This window comes from Oncorhynchus kisutch, linkage group LG24, assembly GCF_002021735.2.
Source record: "Oncorhynchus kisutch isolate 150728-3 linkage group LG24, Okis_V2, whole genome shotgun sequence".
In the NCBI taxonomy this organism is placed as follows: domain Eukaryota; kingdom Metazoa; phylum Chordata; class Actinopteri; order Salmoniformes; family Salmonidae; genus Oncorhynchus; species Oncorhynchus kisutch.
This window is the reverse complement of record NC_034197.2, coordinates 40,733,231-40,756,939: the sequence shown is the minus strand read 5'-3', so window position 1 is coordinate 40,756,939 and position 23,709 is coordinate 40,733,231.

Genomic DNA, 23,709 nt, shown 5'->3' with positions numbered 1-23,709 from the left:
CCGCCAGTCCTACAACACCATCCAACACCGCCAGTCCTACAACACCATCCAACACCGCCAGTCCTACAACACTATCCAACACCGCCAGTTCAACACCGCCAGTCCTACAACATCATCCAACACCGCCAGTCCTACAACACCATCCAACACCGCCAGTCCTACAACACTATCCAACACCGCCAGTCCTACAACACCATCCAACACAGCCAGTCCTACAACACCATCCAACACCACCAGTCCTACAACACCATCCAACACCACCAGTCCTACAACACCATCCAACACCACCAGTCCTACAACACCATCCAACACCGCCAGTCCTACAACACTATCCAACACTGCCAGTCCAACACCGCCAGTCCTACAACACCATCCAACACCGCCAGTCCTACAACACCATCCAACACCGCCAGTCCTACAACACCATCCAACACCGCCAGTCCTACAACACCATCCAACACCGCCAGTCCAACACCTCCAGTCCAACACCACCAGTCCTACAACACCATCCAACACCGCCAGTCCTACAACACCATCCAACACCGCCAGTCCAACACCGCCAGTCCAACACCGCCAGTTCTACAACACCATCCAACACCACCAGTCCTACTACACCATCCAACACCGCCAGTCCAACACCGCCAGTCCTACACCGCCAGTCCTACAACACCATCCAACACCGCCAGTCCAACACCTCCAGTCCAACACCACCAGTCCTACAACACTATCCAACACCGCCAGTCCTACAACACCGCCAGTCCAACACCGCCAGTCCAACACCGCCAGTCCAACACCGCCAGTTCTACAACACCATCCAACACCACCAGTCCTACAACACCATCCAACACCGCCAGACCTACAACACTATCCAACACCTCTAGTCCTACAACACCATCCAACACCACCAGTCCTACAACACCATCCAACACCGCCAGTCCTACAACACTATCCAACACCTCTAGTCCTACAACACTATCCAACACCGCCAGTTCTACAACACCATCCAACACCACCAGTCCTACAACACCATCCAACACCGCCAGTCCTACAACACTATCCAACACCTCTAGTCCTACAACACTATCCAACACCGCCAGTCCAACACCGCCAGTCCTACAACACCATCCAACACCGCTGGTCCTACAACACCATCCAACACCTCCGGTCCTACAACACTATCCAACACCGCCAGTCCTACAACACCATCCAACACCGCTAGTCCTACAACACTATCCAACACCGCCAGTCCAACACCGCCAGTCCTACAACACCATCCAACACCGCCAGTCCTACAACACCATCCAACACCGCCAGTCCTACAACACTATCCAACACCGCCAGTTCAACACCGCCAGTCCTACAACACCATCCAACACCGCCAGTCCTACAACACCATCCAACACCACCAGTCCTACAACACCATCCAACACCGCCAGTCCTACAACACCATCCAACACCGCCAGTCCTACAACACTATCCAACACCGCCAGTCCTACAACACCATCCAACACAGCCAGTCCTACAACACCATCCAACACCACCAGTCCTACAACACCATCCAACACCACCAGTCCTACAACACCATCCAACACCACCAGTCCTACAACACCATCCAACACCGCCAGTCCTACAACACTATCCAACACTGCCAGTCCAACACCGCCAGTCCTACAACACCATCCAACACCGCCAGTCCTACAACACCATCCAACACCGCCAGTCCTACAACACCATCCAACACCGCCAGTCCTACAACACCATCCAACACCGCCAGTCCAACACCTCCAGTCCAACACCACCAGTCCTACAACACCATCCAACACCGCCAGTCCTACAACACCATCCAACACCGCCAGTCCAACACCGCCAGTCCAACACCGCCAGTTCTACAACACCATCCAACACCACCAGTCCTACAACACCATCCAACACCGCCAGTCCTACAACACCATCCAACACCGCCAGTCCTACAACACCATCCAACACCGCCAGTCCTACAACACCATCCAACACCGCCAGTCCAACACCTCCAGTCCAACACCACCAGTCCTACAACACCATCCAACACCGCCAGTCCTACAACACCATCCAACACCACCAGTCCAACACCACCAGTCCTACAACACCATCCAACACCACCAGTCCTACAACACCATCCAACACCACCAGTCCAACACCGCCAGTCCTACAACACCATCCAACACCACCAGTCCAATACTAGAGGTTGAATATCTGAAATATATATATATATATACTGTATATATAACATATATATATTCCTATTTTAATACTATTTTCTATAAATAATGCTCCGAAAACAAATAATTTCCAAAACATTCATGGTCACACCAAAAAACCTTTATTTTAAAAGGTAAAGGTTAACAATCTTATAAAAACAAAATCTGATTTTTTAACAATAATTTATTGCAACAAACCCAGAATGTGAATAGGTAATACTCAAGGGAACAGAAAAAGTGTTCCACACTTTAAATATTTACCTTTTTTAATTTATTTTTTAAAATCACTTTTGAGAACCTTTTTTCATCATTGACCCGTCTCTAGCTGTCTCTCTCACTCAGCTAAAACGCCCCCCCCCCCCCATATCCCTCATCCCCTCTACATGCAGCACTGCTCAGTAATGGCATACCTCTATAAATAACACATGAGGAGTGGCAAGGCCTAGCCTTTTTACATGTCTGATCATATTACTACTATCTCCTTGACTTACCTGACATGGTCAGCATTGTCAGAACGAACAGCTTCTCACTCTGCTCCGCTCTCATCCCCACATCCTCCTATCTACTACCGAAGGACAATGTGTACAGTGTTGAGTACATAGCTACTATACATCAGGGGTTCTCGACTACCTAGAAGCACATGAGGAGGATGTCCTTCAGGAGGGGGTTCTTTGGGAGGGGGTTCTTCAGGAGGGAGTTCTTCAGGAGGGGGTTCTTCAGGAGGGGGTTCTTCAGGAGGGTGTCCTTCAGGAGGGGGTTCTTCGGGAGGGGGTTCTTCAGGAGGGTGTCCTTCAGGAGGGTGTCCTTCAGGAGGGGGTTCTTCAGGAGGGTGTCCTTCAGGAGGGGGTTCTTCGGGAGGGTGTTCTTCAGGAGGGTGTCCTTCAGGAGGGTGTCCTTCAGGAGGGGGTTCTTCAGGAGGGTGTCCTTCAGGAGGGGGTTCTTCGGGAGGGTGTTTTTCAGGAGGGTGTCCTTCAGGAGGGTGTCCTTCAGGAGGGGGTTCTTCAGGAGGGTGTCCTTCAGGAGGGGGAGTTTCATGAGGGGGTTCTTCAGGAGGGGGAGTTTCATGAGGGGGTTCTTCAGGAGGGTGTTCTTCAGGAGGGTGTCCTTCAGGAGGGGGTTCTTCAGGAGGGTGTCCTTCAGGAGGGTGTCCTTCAGGAGGGGGAGTTTCATGAGGGGGTTCTTCAGGTGGGGGTCCTTCAGGGGTACTCCAGGCAGAGCAATATGTACTTGGTGGTACAGTAACCAGAAAAAGTTTGAGAACCACAGCTACAGATGAACGAACCTTCGTCTTTTCACCTAACATTGCATTATTATAACACGCAGGCCCGTAAGCGGTGCCCTGTCTAATAGCTCTTTTAGTCACAGTGTGAGTCTTCATTGTAAGCATATGGTTGCGGTCGTAGAAATAGATAGGTCTAGAACGAACATTACTGGCCATTCTATGAATAATATGGTTGCAGTGTGGCTTCCTGCTACTAGTCTATTGACTCATTCATTGGTTCGTTCATTGATTCAGCACCTTCAACAGCTTGCTTGGGTGTTTAACCATCAGGCTCAAAGTTCAATCTCGATAGTCTTCACTCAAAGTCAGGTGTTAAAGTGCCTCTGGATTCAGCGACTCTTGTACGGATCGCCTGTACGGCTGATGTTGCAGACGTTTCAAGTTGTTTTCCCTCCAGCACTACATCTTTCTTCTTATTATTATTTTTTTGGCAGTTGTATTACTAATCCTTCTCACCGTACTGTTACGCTGTACATCTGATTAATCTGTTTTCTCCAGTAGAGATAGAGAGAGAGAGAGAGAGATGTCTCTGGACTCACTGAGTCCAACATGGATACTTGACGTTTCAAGCACAGCCACGGGGTGAGAGGCACAGCCACGGGGTGAGAGGTAATCATCCTCTCCTCATTGTCACGGTAACTGTAACACGCTTGTCCTCGGTGATTCTCTTCTACCCAGTTGAAAAGGTTACACGACTTCTAGATCCTGTAAGCATGACTAATTATGCAAACGTTGTGGTTTTTTGTCTTGCAGATTTGTGGTGTAATTATTATATATTTTTTTGCCATACAACTGCTAGTGGACAATTTATTACTTGTATAAGCCTCACTGCATGTCAATGGGGCGGCAGGGTAGCCTAGTGGTTAGAGCGTTGGACTAGTAACCTCAAGGGTTGCAAGTTCGGATCCCCGAGCTGACAAGGTGCAAATCTGTCGTTCTCCCTCTGAACAAGGCAGTTAACCCATTGTTCCTAGGCCGTCATTGAAAATAAGGATTTGTTCTTAACTGACTTGGTTAAATGAGGTAAAATAATACACTTGTCTGTAAAGAATCTGGACAAGCTAACAGGACAGTCCTTTTCAGACAGACACCTTCAATGAGCAGAAACAGGACAGTCCTTTTCAGACAGACACCTTCAGTGAGCAGAAACAGGACAGTCCTTTTCAGACAGACACCTTCAGTGAGCAGAAACAGGACACTCCTTTTCATACAGACACCTTCAGTGAGCAGAAACATGACAGTCCTTTTCAGACAGACACCTTCAGTGAGCAGAAACATAGTAATTTCGGAATTACACAAAGCTAGAAATTTCTACCTTACAGAAAGTTTAAATATCTCAATGGGTCTCCTACGTGAGAGGTTTACATATCACTATGTAGGTCTACTGTTATAGAGGTTTACATATCACTATATTAGTCTACTACGAGAGAGGTTTACATATCACTATGGGTCTACTATTAGAGAGGTTTACATATCACTATGGGTCTACTATTAGAGAGGTTTACATATCACTATGGGTCTACTATTAGAGAGGTTTACATATCACTATGGGTCTACTATTAGAGAGGTTGACATATCACTATGGGTCCACTATTAGAGAGGTTTACATATCACTATGGGTCTACTATTATAGAGGTTTACATAGGGGCCTTCTAGGACAATTAAGAAAGTCAGATTACAAATACACTATCAACATCCTCCAGGTGCAATACAGTATCAACATCCTCCATGTGTAATACATCCTCCAGGTGTAATACAGTATCAACATCCTCCAGGTGTAATACATCCCCCAGGTGTAATACATCCTCCAGGTGCAATACAATATCAACATCCTCCAGGTGTAATACAGTATCAACATCCTCCATGTGTAATACATCCTCCATGTGTAATACAGTATCAACATCCTCCATGTGTAATACAGTACCAACATCCTCCAGGTGTAATACAGTATCAATATCCTCCAGGTGTAATACAGTACCAACATCCTCCAGGTGTAATACATCCTCCAGGTGTAATACAGTACCAACATCCTCCAGGTGTAATACAGTACCAACATCCTCCACGTGTAATACAGTATCAACATCCTCCAGGTGTAATACAGTACCAACATCCTCCACGTGTAATACAGTATCAACATCCTCCAGGTGTAATACAGTACCAACATCCTCCAGGTGTAATACAGTACCAACATCCTCCAGGTGTAATACAGTACCAACATCCTCCAGGTGTAATACAGTATCAACATCCTCCATGTGCAATACAGTATCAACATCCTCCATGTGTAATACAGTATCAACATCCTCCAGGTGTAATACAGTATCAACATCCTCCAGGTGTAATACAGTATCAACATCCTCCAGGTGTAATACATCCTCCAGGTGTAATACAGTACCAACATCCTCCAGGTGTAATACAGTATCAACATCCTCCATGTGTAATACAGTACCAACATCCTCCATGTGTAATACAGTACCAACATCCTCCAGGTGTAATACAGTACCAACATCCTCCAGGTGTAATACATCCTCCACGTGTAATACAGTATCAACATCCTCCAGGTGTAATACAGTACCAACATCCTCCATGTGTAATACAGTACCAACATCCTCCAGGTGTAATACAGTATCAACATCCTCCAGGTGTAATACAGTATCAACATCCTCCAGGTGTAATACATCCTCCATGTGTAATACAGTACCAACATCCTCCAGGTGTAATACATCCTCCAGGTGTAATACAGTATCAACATCCTCCAGGTGTAATACAGTATCAACATCCTCCAGGTGTAATACATCCTCCATGTGTAATACAGTATCAACATCCTCCATGTGTAATACAGTATCAACATCCTCCAGGTGTAATACAGTATCAACATCCTCCAGGTGTAATACAGTACCAACATCCTCCATGTGTAATACATCCTCCAGGTGTAATACAGTACCAACATCCTCCAGGTGTAATACATCCTCCATGTGTAATACAGTACCAACATCCTCCAGGTGTAATACATCCTCCAGGTGTAATACAGTACCAACATCCTCCAGGTGTAATACAGTACCAACATCCTCCAGGTGTAATACATCCTCCATGTGTAATACATCCTCCAGGTGTAATACAGTATCAACATCCTCCAGGTGTAATACAGTACCAACATCCTCCAGGTGTAATACAGTATCAACATCCTCCATGTGTAATACATCCTCCATGTGTAATACAGTATCAACATCCTCCATGTGTAATACATCCTCCATGTGTAATACAGTACCAACATCCTCCAGGTGTAATACAGTATCAACATCCTCCAGGTGTTCCACTGCGCCTAACCAATGCCTATTCTTTTTGCTGACCTGGTTTTTTGCTGAAGCAGGGCAGATTTCTCCCATAGCCAAGCCTGCCTAAACCGCTTTTAAAAAATGGACTCAGTCAATGATGCAGGCAGACACACGAGGTCATTCACTAGCTAAGGAGCAAATGTAGGAAATTTGTTCTAGACATCGAACAGTTACACAATATATATGGAAGGTTTTGAACTTTGAATCCACAATGTAAAGGGTTTCCTTTTTACTTTCACAAACATACCTTTGCTTTGAGGCACAACTTTCCTTCTAGATATTAATGAAACTATATGACGCTTTAAGGTTATTGCTGATATGGACTATAACTCGTAATTGTCTTAAATAGATTAAGTGTCAGGAGAGTTAAATGTCCTGTCAGTGATGTGTGGAGTTAAAAACAGGCCTCTATGTCTCACTCAGCATTGAAGAGATTGGATTAACAGCCCATGTGATCATGGATAGGTGTTCTGCACTAAGGCAGCAGCTCTGTGACTGAATAGAGCTGGCTGATCCATGTGATCATGGATAGGTGTTCTGCACTAAGGCAGCAGCTCTGTGATTGAATAGAGCTGGCTGATCCATGTGATCATGGATAGGTGTTCTGCACTAAGACAGCAGCTCTGTGACTGAATAGAGCTGGCTGATCCATGTGATCATGGATAGGTGTTCTGCACTAAGGCAGCAGCTCTGTGACTGGCTAGAGTTGGCTGATCCATGTGATCATGGATAGGTGTAATGCACTAAGGCAGCAGCTCTGTGACTGAATAGAGCTGGATGATCCATGTGATCATGGATAGGTGTTCTGCACTAAGGCTGCAGCTCTGTGACCGAATAGAGCTGGATGATCCATGTGATCATGGATAGGTGTTCTGCACTAAGGCAGCAGCTCTGTGACCGAATAGAGCTGGCTGATCCATGTGATCATGGATAGGTGTTCTGCACTAAGGCAGCAGCTCTGTGAACGAATAGAGCTGGCTGATCCATGTGATGATGGATAGGTGTTCTGCACTAAGGCTGCAGCTCTGTGACCGAATAGAGCTGGATGATCCATGTGATCATGGATAGGTGTTCTGCACTAAGGCAGCAGCTCTGTGACCGAATAGAGCTGGCTGATCCATGTGATCATGGATAGGTGTTCTGCACTAAGACAGCAGCTCTGTGACTGAATAGAGCTGGCTGATCCATGTGATCATGGATAGGTGTTCTGCACTAAGGCAGCAGCTCTGTGACTGAATAGAGCTGGCTGATCCATGTGATCATGGATAGGTGTTCTGCACTAAGACAGCAGCTCTGTGACCGAATAGAGCTGGCTGATCCACATGGGTAATGAGCTGTGTGAACCGGCTGCATTTTTGATGATCTTCCATAGTTCACAGCAACATAGTGACTCAACCACATTCATGTCAAGGAAAGAGACGTTTGGCCTGATCTATTGGTTCAACGTTTTCACATCTGGGACCGAGATAAAAGTACCAAAACAAGTCAGTATTTGTTTATATTTTGAATCTTGGATTTGAACTTATACATTGGCTGTAATATTTCATAGCAGTTTAAAAGTATTTCTATAATAGTAGACCCATAGTGATATGTAAACCTCTCTAATAGTAGACCCATAGTGATATGTAAACCTCTCTAATAGTAGACCCATAGTGATATGTAAACCTCTCTAATAGTAGACCCATAGTGATATGTAAACCTCTCTAATAGTAGACCCATAGTGATATGTAAACCTCTCTAATAGTAGACCCATAGTGATATGTAAACCTCTATAATAGTAGACCCATAGTGATATGTAAACCTCTCTAATAGTAGACCCATAGTGATATGTAAACCTCTCTAATAGTAGACCCATAGTGATATGTAAACCTCTATAATAGTAGACCCATAGTGATATGTAAACCTCTCTAATAGTAGACCCATAGTGATATGTAAACCTCTCTAATAGTAGACCCATAGTGATATGTAAACCTCTCTAATAGAAGACCCATAGTGATATGTAAACCTCTCTAGTAGTAGACCTACATAGTGATATGTAAACCTCTCTAATAGTAGACCCATAGTGATATGTAAACCTCTCTAATAGTAGACCCATAGTGATATGTAAACCTCTCTAATAGTAGACCCATAGTGATATGTAAACCTCTCTAATAGTAGACCCATAGTGATATGTAAACCTCTCTAGTAGTAGACCTACATAGTGATATGTAAACCTCTCTAATAGTGGACCCATAGTGATATGTAAACCTCTATAATAGTAGACCCATAGTGATATGTAAACCTCTCTAATAGTAGACCCATAGTGATATGTAAACCTCTCTAATAGTAGACCCATAGTGATATGTAAACCTCTCTAATAGTAGACCCATAGTGATATGTAAACCTCTCTAATAGTAGACCCATAGTGATATGTAAACCTCTCTAGTAGTAGACCTACATAGTGATATGTAAACCTCTCTAATAGTGGACCCATAGTGATATGTAAACCTCTCTAATAGTAGACCCATAGTGATATGTAAACCTCTCTAATAGTAGACCCATAGTGATATGTAAACCTCTCTAATAGTGGACCCATAGTGATATGTAAACCTCTCCAATAGTAGACCCATAGTGATATGTAAACCTCTATAATAGCAGATACCATAGTGATATGTAAACCTCTCTAATAGCAGACCCATAGTGATATGTAAACCTCTCTAATAGTAGACCCATAGTGATATGTAAACCTCTCTAGTAGTAGACCTACATAGTGATATGTTAACTTCAATAATAGCAGACCCATAGTGATATGTAAACCTCTATAATAGTAGACCCATAGTGATATGTAAACCTCTCTAATAGTAGACCCATAGTGATATGTAAACCTCTATAACAGTAGACCCATAGTGATATGTAAACCTCTCACATAGTAGGCCCATAGTGATATGTAAACGTCTCTAGTAGTAGACCTACATAGTGATATGTAAACCTCTCTAGTAGTAGACCTACATAGTGATATGTAAACCTCTATAATAGCAGATACCATAGTGATATGTAAACCTCTTTAGTAGTAGACCTACATAGTGATATGTTAACCTCTATAATAGCAGACTGTCACGAGAATTTTCAATCCCACTGATAATAACTATCAATAGCTAGTTATATCCTATATCCAATTATGACCCTTCATTTCAGGATTTCCGTCATAATCTTCATAAAAAAACAGCCTAATCATTAAAAATGGTCTCATCCAACATGGGCTCCTCGTAGTTAAAAGAAATGGAGCCTTCTCCTAGGCCTGGAGCTCTGTATTCGTCATCCCACTGGTCGGAGCTCGGAATCGGTCCGTATCTCACCATCTGTTGCATCATTAACCTCGCCAGAGTCCTGCTGATCAAACCTCTCACACATGGGACCAAACAACATCCACACAGAACCAAAACACTCATACAGGTGAAAGCAGCCCACAATACAGTACTTACAATATTTTTCCATTTCCCAAACATGCTATCGAACCACCCTGTCAGGGAAATATCCACTCCAGAGTTCTCTGCTAACTCATGAGCTAATGTGGTTAAACCAGCCAGGGCCTTGGTCACTGATCCGTCTGGAGCTGTGTTATTAAAAAAGAAACATACAGCAATGAACCCCAATCATTCTACATACCCCGCCTTTTTCTGCCAATAACATATCGAGAGCCAGCCTATTTGGCCAGGTCATGAGGGAGGTAGCGGATAATTGGTCAGAGAACCCTTTTACTGCATCCCCAGTATCATTCACAAATCTCTGTTGATTATAATAAATGTCATTAATCCAATCCACATTTTTATTTATTGTCATCCACCAAAATAATGTAGTGGGAAAGCCTTCACCTATTTGATTCATCTGGAACTTCCCTGAGGATGACAATAGCATCCATCTAGACTCCCATCCTGGTCCAAACTCCTCCTGTGCCTACTTTAGCCTCCTATAACTGGCCTCTGATGACTAACTCAAACTGGTTGGACCAATAACCCCGGGGCGCAAGTTCCTAACCACCTTTTTTGGTAGTTTCTGTCGTAGGCGTCCTTTGCTGGTACGAGCCCATCCTACATCAGTTATAGGTGCTGTGAGGTTAAGAATTTTCTCCTGTACTTCCAAACCGAAGTCAGTCACATTAACGATTACCTTTCAGCCATTAAAATCATCTAAGTTCTTGGTGCCATTCTTGTATCTATAACACTGGTACTCATCAGGAGTTAAAGTGAACAGAGGTGGGTTGGCCGAGTACTTCAATCTGGCCCACCCAATCCCTGTAAAGTTATCTGCTTTCCTAGGGAATTGTTTAATGTTTACCTTAAATCCTACATCTTGATCTTCTTTGACTCCTTATTCTGTAAGGCACTCATTAGTGTATTATATAGTTTGTCTTTTACTTCTTGTCAATGACAATGGCGTCCTGTAATTAGTACCGGAAGGTGGTGGATCTGGATGTATCAGAAAGATTACCAAGACTATGATGCAGCTCAGAGTCCCTACTCTTCCCAAAAACTGCCAACCCTCTCCTGCCCTTAGTCGGTCTGCTAGGTACCACCCCATACTCACACTTCTAGGAGCACACACAGTGATGAACGGTCGGGATAGGAAATCTTCGTTAAGGAGGTAACCCCCGTACTCTGTTGGTACTCGGTTCTTCTCCTAACTCTGTGTGTGATCAGCCGTGCTCATATGTGTACATACCTTCTTGCAGTGTGTAACGTGGACTCAAGTGACTCTCTCAGCAATTCTAATGGCAAAGGTGATGGTTTAAGAGAACCTGGTATGGGCCTTCCCAACGGGGCTGCTTCCAATCTATTCTCCTCAAGGACTGGATCCACACCCAGTCTCCTGGTTGGATTGAGTGAATCACCTTTTCCGGTAATTCACCTGTTGGACACAAAATCTTGGACATACGGGTTTGGTTAACAAACAGTCTTCTCATATGTTCTGCTAGTATATCTTCAACTTCTATGTCTACTTGTTCTGGTCCCAAACTCTGGCCTTCTATTTGTTCTACCTGATTAGCTAAAATGTCATCCGTTATTTGAAGACATAGATCCTAGTAAACCAAGTCTAGGGATAATATCTTGACCTAATATTTTAGCTACCATAATAGTGTCCGCCAAGTAAATTGGGAATGCTTCTACCCCTTTAATATACTTATCTATTATTGTCAAACACCCCTTCTTTCCCTCACTTCGGAATAGTTCAATGAAGTCCATTTCCAAATGTTGGAGTGGATATTCTACTAAAAAATAATACTTGTTAAGTAATTATCTTCTAGGCCATTAAGTCTTTCCTAATCTGCAGTATTTCCTAACCTGCTCTACCATCCTTCCTCTAATCTGCAGTGTTTCCTAACCTGCAGTGTTTCCTAACCTGCTCTACCATCCTTCCTCTAATCTGCAGTGTTTCCTAACCTGCAGTGTTTCCTAACCTGCTCTACCATCCTTCCTCTAACCTGCTCTACCATCCTTCCTCTAACGTGCAGTGTTTCCTAATCTGCTCTACCATCCTTCCTCTAACCTGCTCTACCATCCTTCCTCTAACCTGCTCTACCATCCTTCCTCTAACCTGCTCTACCATCCTTCCTTTAACCTGCTCTACCATCCTTCCTCTAACCTGCTCTACCATCCTTCCTCTAACCTGCAGTGTTTCCTAACCTGCTCTGCCATCCTTCCTCTAACCTGCAGTGTTTCCTAACCTGCAGTGTTTCCTAACCTGCTACCATCCTTCCTCTAACCTGCTCTACCATCCTTCCTCTAACCTGCTCTACCATCCTTCCTCTAACCTGCAGTGTTTCCTAACCTGCTCTGCCATCCTTCCTCTAACCTGCTCTACCATCCTTCCTCTAACCTGCTCTACCATCCTTCCTCTAACCTGCTCTACCATCCTTCCTCTAACCTGCTCTTCCATCCTTCCTCTAATCTGCTCTACCATCCTTCCTCTAACCTGCAGTGTTTCCTAACCTGCTCTGCCATCCTTCCTCTAACCTGCTCTACCATCCTTCCTCTAACCTGCTATACCATCCTTCCTCTAACCTGCTCTTCCATCCTTCCTCTAATCTGCTCTACCATCCTTCCTCTAACCTGCTCTACCATCCTTCCTCTAACCTGCTCTACCATCCTTCCTCTAACCTGCTCTACCATCCTTCCTCTAACCTGCTCTTCCATCCTTCCTCTAATCTGCTCTACCATCCTTCCTCTAACCTGCTCTACCATCCTTCCTCTAACCTGCTCTACCATCCTTCCTCTAACCTGCTCTACCATCCTTCCTCTAACCTGCTCTACCATCCTTCCTCTAACCTGCTCTACCATCCTTCCTCTAACCTGCTCTACCATCCTTCCTCTAACCTGCTCTACCATCCTTCCTCTAACCTGCAGTGTTTCCTAACCTGCTCTGCCATCCTTCCTCTAACCTGCAGTGTTTCCTAACCTGCAGTGTTCCTAACCTGCTCTACCATCCTTCCTCTAACCTGCTCTACCATCCTTCCTCTAACCTGCAGTGTTTCCTAACCTGCTCTTACCATCCTTCCTCTAACCTGCTCTGCCATCCTTCCTCTAACCTGCTCTACCATCCTTCCTCTAACCTGCAGTGTTTCCTAACCTGCTCTGCCATCCTTCCTCTAACCTGCTCTACCATCCTTCCTCTAACCTGCTCTACCATCCTTCCTCTAACCTGCTCTTCCATCCTTCCTCTAATCTGCTCTACCATCCTTCCTCTAACCTGCTCTACCATCCTTCCTCTAACCTACTCTACCATCCTTCCTCTAACCTGCTCTACCATCCTTCCTCTAACCTGCTCTACCATCCTTCCTCTAATCTGCAGTGTTTCCTAACCTGCTCTACCATCCTTCCTCTAACCTGCAGTGTTTCCTAACCTGCTCTACCATCCTTCCTCTAACCTGCAGTTTCCTAACCTGCAGTGTTTCCTAACCTGCTCTACCATCCTTCCTCTAACCTGCTCTACCATCCTTCCTCTAACCTGCTCTACCATCCTTCCTCTAACCTGCAGTGTTTCCTAACCTGCTCTACCATCCTTCCTCTAACCTGCTCTGCCATCCTTCCTCTAACCTGCTCTACCATCCTTCCTCTAACCTGCAGTGTTTCCTAACCTGCTCTGCCATCCTTCCTCTAACCTGCTCTACCATCCTTCCTCTAACCTGCTCTACCATCCTTCCTCTAACCTGCTCTACCATCCTTCCTCTAACCTGCTCTTCCATCCTTCCTCTAATCTGCTCTACCATCCTTCCTCTAACCTGCAGTGTTTCCTAACCTGCTCTGCCATCCTTCCTCTAACCTGCTCTACCATCCTTCCTCTAACCTGCTATACCATCCTTCCTCTAACCTGCTCTTCCATCCTTCCTCTAATCTGCTCTACCATCCTTCCTCTAACCTGCTCTACCATCCTTCCTCTAACCTGCTCTACCATCCTTCCTCTAACCTGCTCTACCATCCTTCCTCTAACCTGCTCTTCCATCCTTCCTCTAATCTGCTCTACCATCCTTCCTCTAACCTGCTCTACCATCCTTCCTCTAACCTGCTCTACCATCCTTCCTCTAACCTGCTCTACCATCCTTCCTCTAACCTGCTCTACCATCCTTCCTCTAACCTGCTCTACCATCCTTCCTCTAACCTGCTCTACCATCCTTCCTCTAACCTGCTCTACCATCCTTCCTCTAACCTGCAGTGTTTCCTAACCTGCTCTGCCATCCTTCCTCTAACCTGCAGTGTTTCCTAACCTGCAGTGTTTCCTAACCTGCTCTACCATCCTTCCTCTAACCTGCTCTACCATCCTTCCTCTAACCTGCAGTGTTTCCTAACCTGCTCTTACCATCCTTCCTCTAACCTGCTCTGCCATCCTTCCTCTAACCTGCTCTACCATCCTTCCTCTAACCTGCAGTGTTTCCTAACCTGCTCTGCCATCCTTCCTCTAACCTGCTCTACCATCCTTCCTCTAACCTGCTCTACCATCCTTCCTCTAACCTGCTCTTCCATCCTTCCTCTAATCTGCTCTACCATCCTTCCTCTAACCTGCTCTACCATCCTTCCTCTAACCTACTCTACCATCCTTCCTCTAACCTGCTCTACCATCCTTCCTCTAACCTGCTCTACCATCCTTCCTCTAATCTGCAGTGTTTCCTAACCTGCTCTACCATCCTTCCTCTAACCTGCAGTGTTTCCTAACCTGCTCTACCATCCTTCCTCTAACCTGCAGTTTCCTAACCTGCAGTGTTTCCTAACCTGCTCTACCATCCTTCCTCTAACCTGCTCTACCATCCTTCCTCTAACCTGCTCTACCATCCTTCCTCTAACCTGCAGTGTTTCCTAACCTGCTCTACCATCCTTCCTCTAACCTGCTCTGCCATCCTTCCTCTAACCTGCTCTACCATCCTTCCTCTAACCTGCAGTGTTTCCTAACCTGCTCTGCCATCCTTCCTCTAACCTGCTCTACCATCCTTCCTCTAACCTGCTCTACCATCCTTCCTCTAACCTGCTCTACCATCCTTCCTCTAACCTGCTCTACCATCCTTCCTCTAACCTGCTCTACCATCCTTCCTCTAACCTGCTCTACCATCCTTCCTCTAATCTGCAGTGTTTCCTAACCTGCTCTGCCATCCTTCCTCTAACCTGCTCTACCATCCTTCCTCTAACCTGCTCTACCATCCTTCCTCTAACCTGCTCTACCATCCTTCCTCTAACCTGCTCTACCATCCTTCCTCTAATCTGCTCTACCATCCTTCCTCTAACCTTCTCTACCATCCTTCCTCTAACCTGCAGTGTTTCCTAACCTGCTCTGCCATCCTTCCTCCCTGTTGACACCTGGCTCTGCCCATGTGACAATATTGCTGCATATCTAAACAATGACTTTCCTTTTCCACATTCTGCCTGGGGGCGTTCGTTCTTAGCTATCCTGTAACAATTCTGCCTGGGGGCGTTCATTCTTAGCTATCCTGTAACAATTCTGCCTGGGGGGGGCGTTCGTTCTTAGCTATCCTGTAACAATTCTGCCTGGGGGCGTTCGTTCTTAGCTATCCTGTAACAATTCTGCCTGGGGGGGGGGCGTTCGTTCTTAGCTATCCTGTAACAATTCTGCCTGGGGGCGTTCGTTCTTAGCTATCCTGTAACAATCCTCTGTCATGTGTGTTATCTTCTTTAAGATTTCTGTCCTGCTTTGTATGGGTTTAAATGCCTATGTGCTTGTCTGTGTAAATAGTAACCTTTCTCTCCTTTCTTATTTCGCAGGCTCTAGTTAATGCTACTATTTCAGGCCCGCTGTGCAGAATAATTTCTGGGCAATGGTTCAGTGTCTAACACCTTAGTTCCTGAAACCAACTAAGCTTTCATTCCACTTTTAGTTAGGGTAACAACTACTTCCAACAAAATCATCATATCTCTTCATAGCGAATTTACTAACCCTACACGTAATATAAAAACTAAAATAGCTGTCTCCTCTCCTAACTTTTCATATTTTTAAAACCAATGGAGGTGACAGTCTCTCCATGAATTAATATCCTAAAGCTAAACGAACCAAAATCTCTTCTGAATCCCTCTATTCCCGTCTTAGGATGTGCGTCTCCTTCTCATGCCCTGGCTACATCCCTCTGTGTCCATGCCCTATAGACGTGTCTGGTTATGTTCCTTCCCCAGCTCTGGGGTTGGGTTGGGGTATCTTCTCATCGTCATCTAACTATTCTGTGTCACTTCTATTTTCTCTCAATCCTGGCTTATTATGAGATTCTAACCTTCGTAACTCTCCAGGTCTCCTGCTCCTCACTCCCAGTCTCTCCCTCTCATTCTCCTCAAATTCCTTCTGCTCTCTCTCTATCTTGCTCACTTCCTGCCCCCCCTCCTAATACTCCCAAGCCATCAAGGTCACCTTAGGGCCCAGCATAGGGCGGGGGAGCCCTTCTCCGTCTGCCTTTTCTACCATCTGTCTGTCGCTCTTTCTTATAACCGTCAGTATCAAATATGGGTTGTTTCCAAATATTGACTAAATGTTTCACTGTCTCCTTGTCTGCACTCATGGATTTGTAGATTTTTTTTGTTGTTGAAAAATCAACATGTCTATGGGAGTAATCTCTAAGATCATTACCTGGTTGATAAAGTTTATCTCGATTACTCTCAATGATCCTGAATCACCACAGATGTCATATATCCCTGTCCTGTTGGCTTAGAATGTGTTCTAAATACGTAACATAAGTCTACCGTCATTAAACTTATTCTTGCTACTTTATAACCTTATTCAACAACAAAATATAATAATATTATTATATCAATTTCACAGCCTTGTTGTGTTTACATTTCTTACACTGCATACAACAACAGCTTGACTACCTAAGGGAAAATAAAACGTTGCTAGATTACTAAACGTTACTTAAGCCAAAATAGTGGGAGTTTCAAAATAACCTTCAGACAGTTTTTTATAAACCCACCTTCGCCCTGTAACGGCAGATTTCCTCCTCTTCGTCTGAAGAGGAGTAAGGATCGGACCAAGATGCAGCGCGGTAAGTGTTCATGACGATTTATTAAATACGAACTGAACACTGAAATACAAAACAATAAACGATGTGATAACCTGAAACAGTACCGTGTGGCGACAAACACTCACACGGAAACAAACACCCACAAACCAACAGTGAAACCCAGGCTACCTAAGTATGATTCTCAATCAGAGACAACTAACGACACCTGCCTCTGATTGAGAACCATACTAGGCTGAACACAAAAACCAATATAGAAAGACAAACATAGACTGCCCACCCCAACTCACGCCCTGTCCATACTAAAACACAGAATAAAATAGCAGAACTATGGTCAGAACGTGACACGCCCCATTTTTAACCCATAATTCTCCATGAGAGTATTTTATAAAAAATACTACTGGTCCAAAGATAAAACAAAGTTTCAAATAACATAATCAGATCAAAATCCCTACCCTGAAACCCTCCACAAAGAAAAATGATTGTACCCTTATGGCCATAGGAAGAGAGACTTAAGCAAGTCTACCCTTAATTCAAGGTTATGCTCTTTCTTTCTTCTTATTGGTTCAAATTACAAATATGTCAAAGACCTATAAACTCCATCATAATTATCAATTACACAAATTACCTTAAAAATCAGTATCACAAGTGACCTCAAATTCATTATCCAAATGGCCCTCCCGAGGCTGATCAGACCACACAGGAGAGCCATTGTCATGTTCTGACCCTAGTTCTTGTGTTATTTCTTTGTTTTAGTTGGTCAGGAAGTGAGTTGGGTGGGTATTCTATGTTTTGTGTTTCTAGGTTGGGTTTCTTGTTTGGTCTGATATGGTTCTCAATCAGAGGCAGGTGTTAGTTATTGTCTCTGATTGGGAACCATATTTAGGTAGCCTGTTTTCTGTTGGGGTTTGTGGGTGGTTATTTTCAGTCTTTGTGTGTCTCCACCAGATAGAACTGTTTCGGTTGTCACTTTGTTGTTTTGTATTTTTGAAGTGTTCAGTTTCTTATTAAAAAGATGAACACTAACCACGCTGCGCTTTGGTCCTCTCTTTCTTCCACCGACGACAACCCTTACAGAACCACCCACCAAAAAAGGACCAAGCAGCGAGGTAACAGGCAGCAGCAGCAGGAGCAGCGCTATAAGGAGGAATGGACATGGGAGGACATTCTGGACGGCAAGGGTTGCTACACACGGGAGGAGATCCTAGCTGGAAGGGATCGCCTTCCATGGGAACAGGTGGAGGCAGCCATTAGAGCGGAGGCAGCAGCTAAAGGGAGCCAGCGCTTTGAGGGAACACGGCTGGCAAGGAAGCCCGAGAGGCAGCCCCAAAAATCTATTGGGGGGAGGGACACGGGGAGTGTGGCTAAGGCAGGTAGGACCTGCGCCAACTCCCCGTGCTTATCGTGGCCAGAGAGGGTGTTGTACCGGGCAGGTACCGTGTTATGTAGTGGAGCGCACGGTGTCCCCGGTGCGTGTGCATATCCCGGTGCGGTACATTCCAGCTCCTCCTATCGGCCGGGCTAGAGTGGGCATCAAGCCAGGTGCCTACGCATCTGGTCTCCTCGGGCCGGCATACATGGCACCAGCCTTACGAATGGTGTCCCCGATTCGCCAGCACAGCCCAGTGCGGGCTATTCCACCTCGCCGCACTGGCCTGGCTATGGGGAGCATTCAACCAGGTAAGGTTGGGCAGGCTCGGTGCTCCAGATCTCCAGTACGCCTTCTCGGTCCGGTCTATCCGGTGCCATCTCCACGCACCAGCCCTCCGGTGGCAGCCCCCCGCACGACGGGAGACAGAAGGGAGACTCTGGCGGCTCAGGACAGACTGGAGACTCTGGCGGCTCAGGACAGACGGGAGACTCTGGCGGCTCAGGACAGACGGGAGACTCTGGCGGCTCAGGACAGACGGGAGACTCTGGCGGCTCAGGACAGACGGGAGACTCTGGCGGCTCAGGACAGATGGGAGACTCTGGCGGCTCAGGACAGACGGGAGACTCTGGCGGCTCAGGACAGACGGGAGACTCTGGCGGCTCAGGACAGACGGGAGACTCTGGCGGCTCAGGACAGACGGGAGACTCTGGCGGCACAGGACAGACGGGAGACTCTGGCGGCTCAGGACAGACGGGAGACTCTGGCGGCTCAGGACAGACGGGAGACTCTGGCGGCTCAGGACAGACGGGAGACTCTGGCGGCTCAGGACAGACGGGAGACTCTGGCGGCTCAGGACAGACGGGAGACTCTGGCGGCACAGGACAGACGGGAGACTCTGGCGGCTCAGGACAGACGGGAGACTCTGGCGGCTCAGGACAGACGGGAGACTCTGGCGGCTCAGGACAGACGGGAGACTCTGGCGGCTCAGGACAGACGGGAGACTCTGGCGGCTCAGGACAGATGGGAGACTCTGGCGCACTGTAGGCCTGGTGCGTGATGCCGGCACTGGTGGTATCGGGCTGGGGACACGCACCTCAGGGCGAGTGCGAGGAGCAGGAACAGGGAGTACTGGACCCTGAAGGCGCACTGGTGGCCTGGTGCGTGAGCCAGCCAGGAGCCTCCAGAGCCGCCAGCCAGCCAGGAGCGTCCAGAGCCGCCAGCCAGCCAGGAGCGTCCAGAGCCGCCAGTCAGGAGCGTCCAGAGCCGCCAGCCAGGAGTGTCCAGAGCTGCCAGCCAGCCAGGAGCTGCCAGAGCCGCCAGCCAGCCAGGACCTGCCAGAGCCGCCAGCCAGCCAGGAGCTGCCAGAGCCGCCAGCCAGGAGCTGCGTGAGCCGCCAGCCAGCCAGGAGCTGCCAGAGCCGCCTGTCACGCCGGCGATGCCAGAATTGCCCTTCAGTCCGGAGCTGCCCTTCAGTCTGGAGCTGCCCCTCAGCCCTTTAGTAGGGTTGCCAGTCCTAGGTTGGCGGCGGGGGTCGCCGTTCCTAGGAGGCCACAGAAGCGGACTAAGACTATGGTGGAGTGGGGTCCACGTCCAGCGTCCTCCTCTCTTTCTGCCAACGATGAACATTACAAGTAGACCCGTAGTGATATGTAAACCTCTATAATAGTAGACCCATAGTGATATGTAAACCTCTATAATAGTAGACCCATAGTGATATGTAAACCTCTCTAATAGTAGACCCATAGTGATATGTAATCCTCTCTAATAGTAGACCCATAGTGATATGTAAACCTCTCTAATAGTAGACCCATAGTGATATGTAAACCTCTCTAATAGTAGACCCATAGTGATATGTAAACCTCTCTAATAGTAGACCCATAGTGATATGTAAACCTCTCTAATAGTAGACCCATAGTGATATGTAATCCTCTCTAATAGTAGACCCATAGTGATATGTAAACCTCTCTAATAGTAGACCCATAGTGATATGTAAACCTCTCTAATAGTAGACCCATAGTGATATGTAATCCTCTCTAATAGTAGACCCATAGTGATATGTAATCCTCTCTAATAGTAGACCCATAGTGATATGTAAACCTCTCTCGTAGTAGACTTATATAGTGATATGTAAACCTCTCTAATAGTAGACCCATAGTGATATGTAAACCTCTCTAATAGTAGACCCATAGTGATATGTAATCCTCTCTAATAGTAGACCCATAGTGATATGTAATCCTCTCTAATAGTAGACCCATAGTGATATGTAATCCTCTCTAATAGTAGACCCATAGTGATATGTAAACCTCTCTAATAGTAGACCCATAGTGATATGTAAACCTCTCTAATAGTAGACCCATAGTGATATGTAAACCTCTCTAATAGTGGACCCATAGTGATATGTAAACCTCTCTAATAGTAGACCCATAGTGATATGTAAACCTCTCTAATAGTAGACCCATAGTGATATGTAATCCTCTCTAATAGTAGACCCATAGTGATATGTAATCCTCTCTAATAGTAGACCCATAGTGATATGTAAACCTCTCTAATAGTAGACCCATAGTGATATGTAATCCTCTCTAATAGTAGACCCATAGTGATATGTAATCCTCTCTAATAGTAGACCCATAGTGATATGTAATCCTCTCTAATAGTAGACCCATAGTGATATGTAATCCTCTCTAATAGTAGACCCATAGTGATATGTAAACCTCTCTAATAGTAGACCCATAGTGATATGTAAACCTCTCTAATAGTAGACCCATAGTGATATGTAAACCTCTCTAATAGTAGACCCATAGTGATATGTAAACCTCTCTAATAGTAGACCCATAGTGATATGTAAACCTCTCTAATAGTAGACCCATAGTGATATGTAAACCTCTCTAATAGTAGACCCATAGTGATATGTAAACCTCTCTAATAGTAGACCCATAGTGATATGTAAACCTCTCTAATAGTAGACCCATAGTGATATGTAAACCTCTCTAATAGTAGACCCATAGTGATATGTAAACCTCTCTAATAGTAGACCCATAGTGATATGTAAACCTCTCTAATAGTAGACCCATGGTGATATGTAAACCTCTCTAATAGTAGACCCATAGTGATATGTAAACCTCTCTAATAGTAGACCCATAGTGATATGTAAACCTCTCTAATAGTAGACCCATAGTGATATGTAATCCTCTCTAATAGTAGACCCATAGTGATATGTAAACCTCTCTAATAGTAGACCCATGGTGATATGTAAACCTCTCTAATAGTAGACCCATAGTGATATGTAAACCTCTCTAATAGTAGACCCATAGTGATATGTAAACCTCTCTAATAGTAGACCCATAGTGATATGTAAACCTCTCTAATAGTAGACCCATAGTGATATGTAAACCTCTATAATAGTAGACCCATAGTGATATGTAAACCTCTCTAATAGTAGACCCATAGTGATATGTAAACCTCTCTAATAGTAGACCCATAGTGATATGTAAACCTCTCTAATAGTAGACCCATAGTGATATGTAAACCTCTCTAATAGTAGACCCATAGTGATATGTAAACCTCTCTAATAGTAGACCCATAGTGATATGTAAACCTCTATAATAGTAGACCCATAGTGATATGTAAACCTCTCTAATAGTAGACCCATAGTGATATGTAAACCTCTCTAATAGTAGACCCATAGTGATATGTAAACCTCTATGTACATTTGTGTAAATATATTAAATATGAATGTTTATGATTTATATTTACCTGATTGAGATATATTCATTTGTTATTAGTGTAACTTAGTTTTGACCCCCCCCCCCCTCTCCCCTCATTGTACTGTTGTAAATGTGTTATGATAAAGGCAGGAAGTTGGGCCTTCGGGGGCAGGGGAGGTCCTAGCTAGACGCGGGAGCGATATAGTCTTTTGACCAGACAGACGTACAAACAGACCATATTATGTATTTTCCATGTCAAGTAATCTATGCTTTAATTTGATTGGAGAATCTTTTTTTTTTTTTTGTTAGATAGAAGAAGAAGAAAAATATTTGTTGCACCATATCCCTGGATCTCATTGAATGTTTTGGACGTTTGGAAACCTTGAGTGTGGACTGTATGTGTACGAAACAACCCTGCTTCAGGCTAGGGCAGTGGCTATGGTCAAGAGGAAAGGAAGACACTACAGTTATTATTATCTTATTATATTATTTTATATTATTATTATGTGAATTCCACGGGTCGACCTGTGGACAGTCGTGGCCAAAAGTTGAGAATGACACAAATATTAATTTTCACAAAATCTGCTGCCTCAGTTTGTATGATGTCAATCTGCATATACTCCAGAATGTTATGAAGAGTGATCAGATGAATTGCAATTAATTGCAAAGTCCCTCTTTGCCATGCAAATGAACTGAATCCCCCGAAAAACATTTCCACTGCATTTCAGCCCTGCCACAAAAGGACCAGCTGACATCATTACAGTGATTCTCTCGTTAACACAGGTGTGAGTGTTGACGAGGACAAGGCTGGAGATCACTCTGTCATGCTGATTGAGTTCGAATAACAGACTGGAAGCTTCAAATGGAGGATGGTGCTTGGAATCATTGTTCTTCCTCTGTCAACCATGGTCACCTGCAAGGAAACACATGCCATCATCATTGCTTTGCACAAAAAGGGCTTCACAGGCAAGGATGTTGCTGCCAGTAAGATTGCACCTCAATCAACCATTTATCGGAACATCAAAAACTTCAAGGAAAGCGGCTCACATGTCGTGAAGAAGGTTTCAGGGCACCCAAAATGTCCAGCAAGTGCCAGGACCGTCTCCTAAAGTTGATTAATCTGCGGGATTGGGGCACCACCAGTACAGAGCTTGCTCAGGAATGGCAGCAGGCAGGTGTGCGTGCATCTGCACGCACAGTGAGGCAAAGACTTTTGGAGGATGGCCTGGTGTCAAGAAGGGCAGCAAAGAAGCCACTTCTCTCCACAAAATACATCAGGGACAGACTGATATTCTGCAAAAG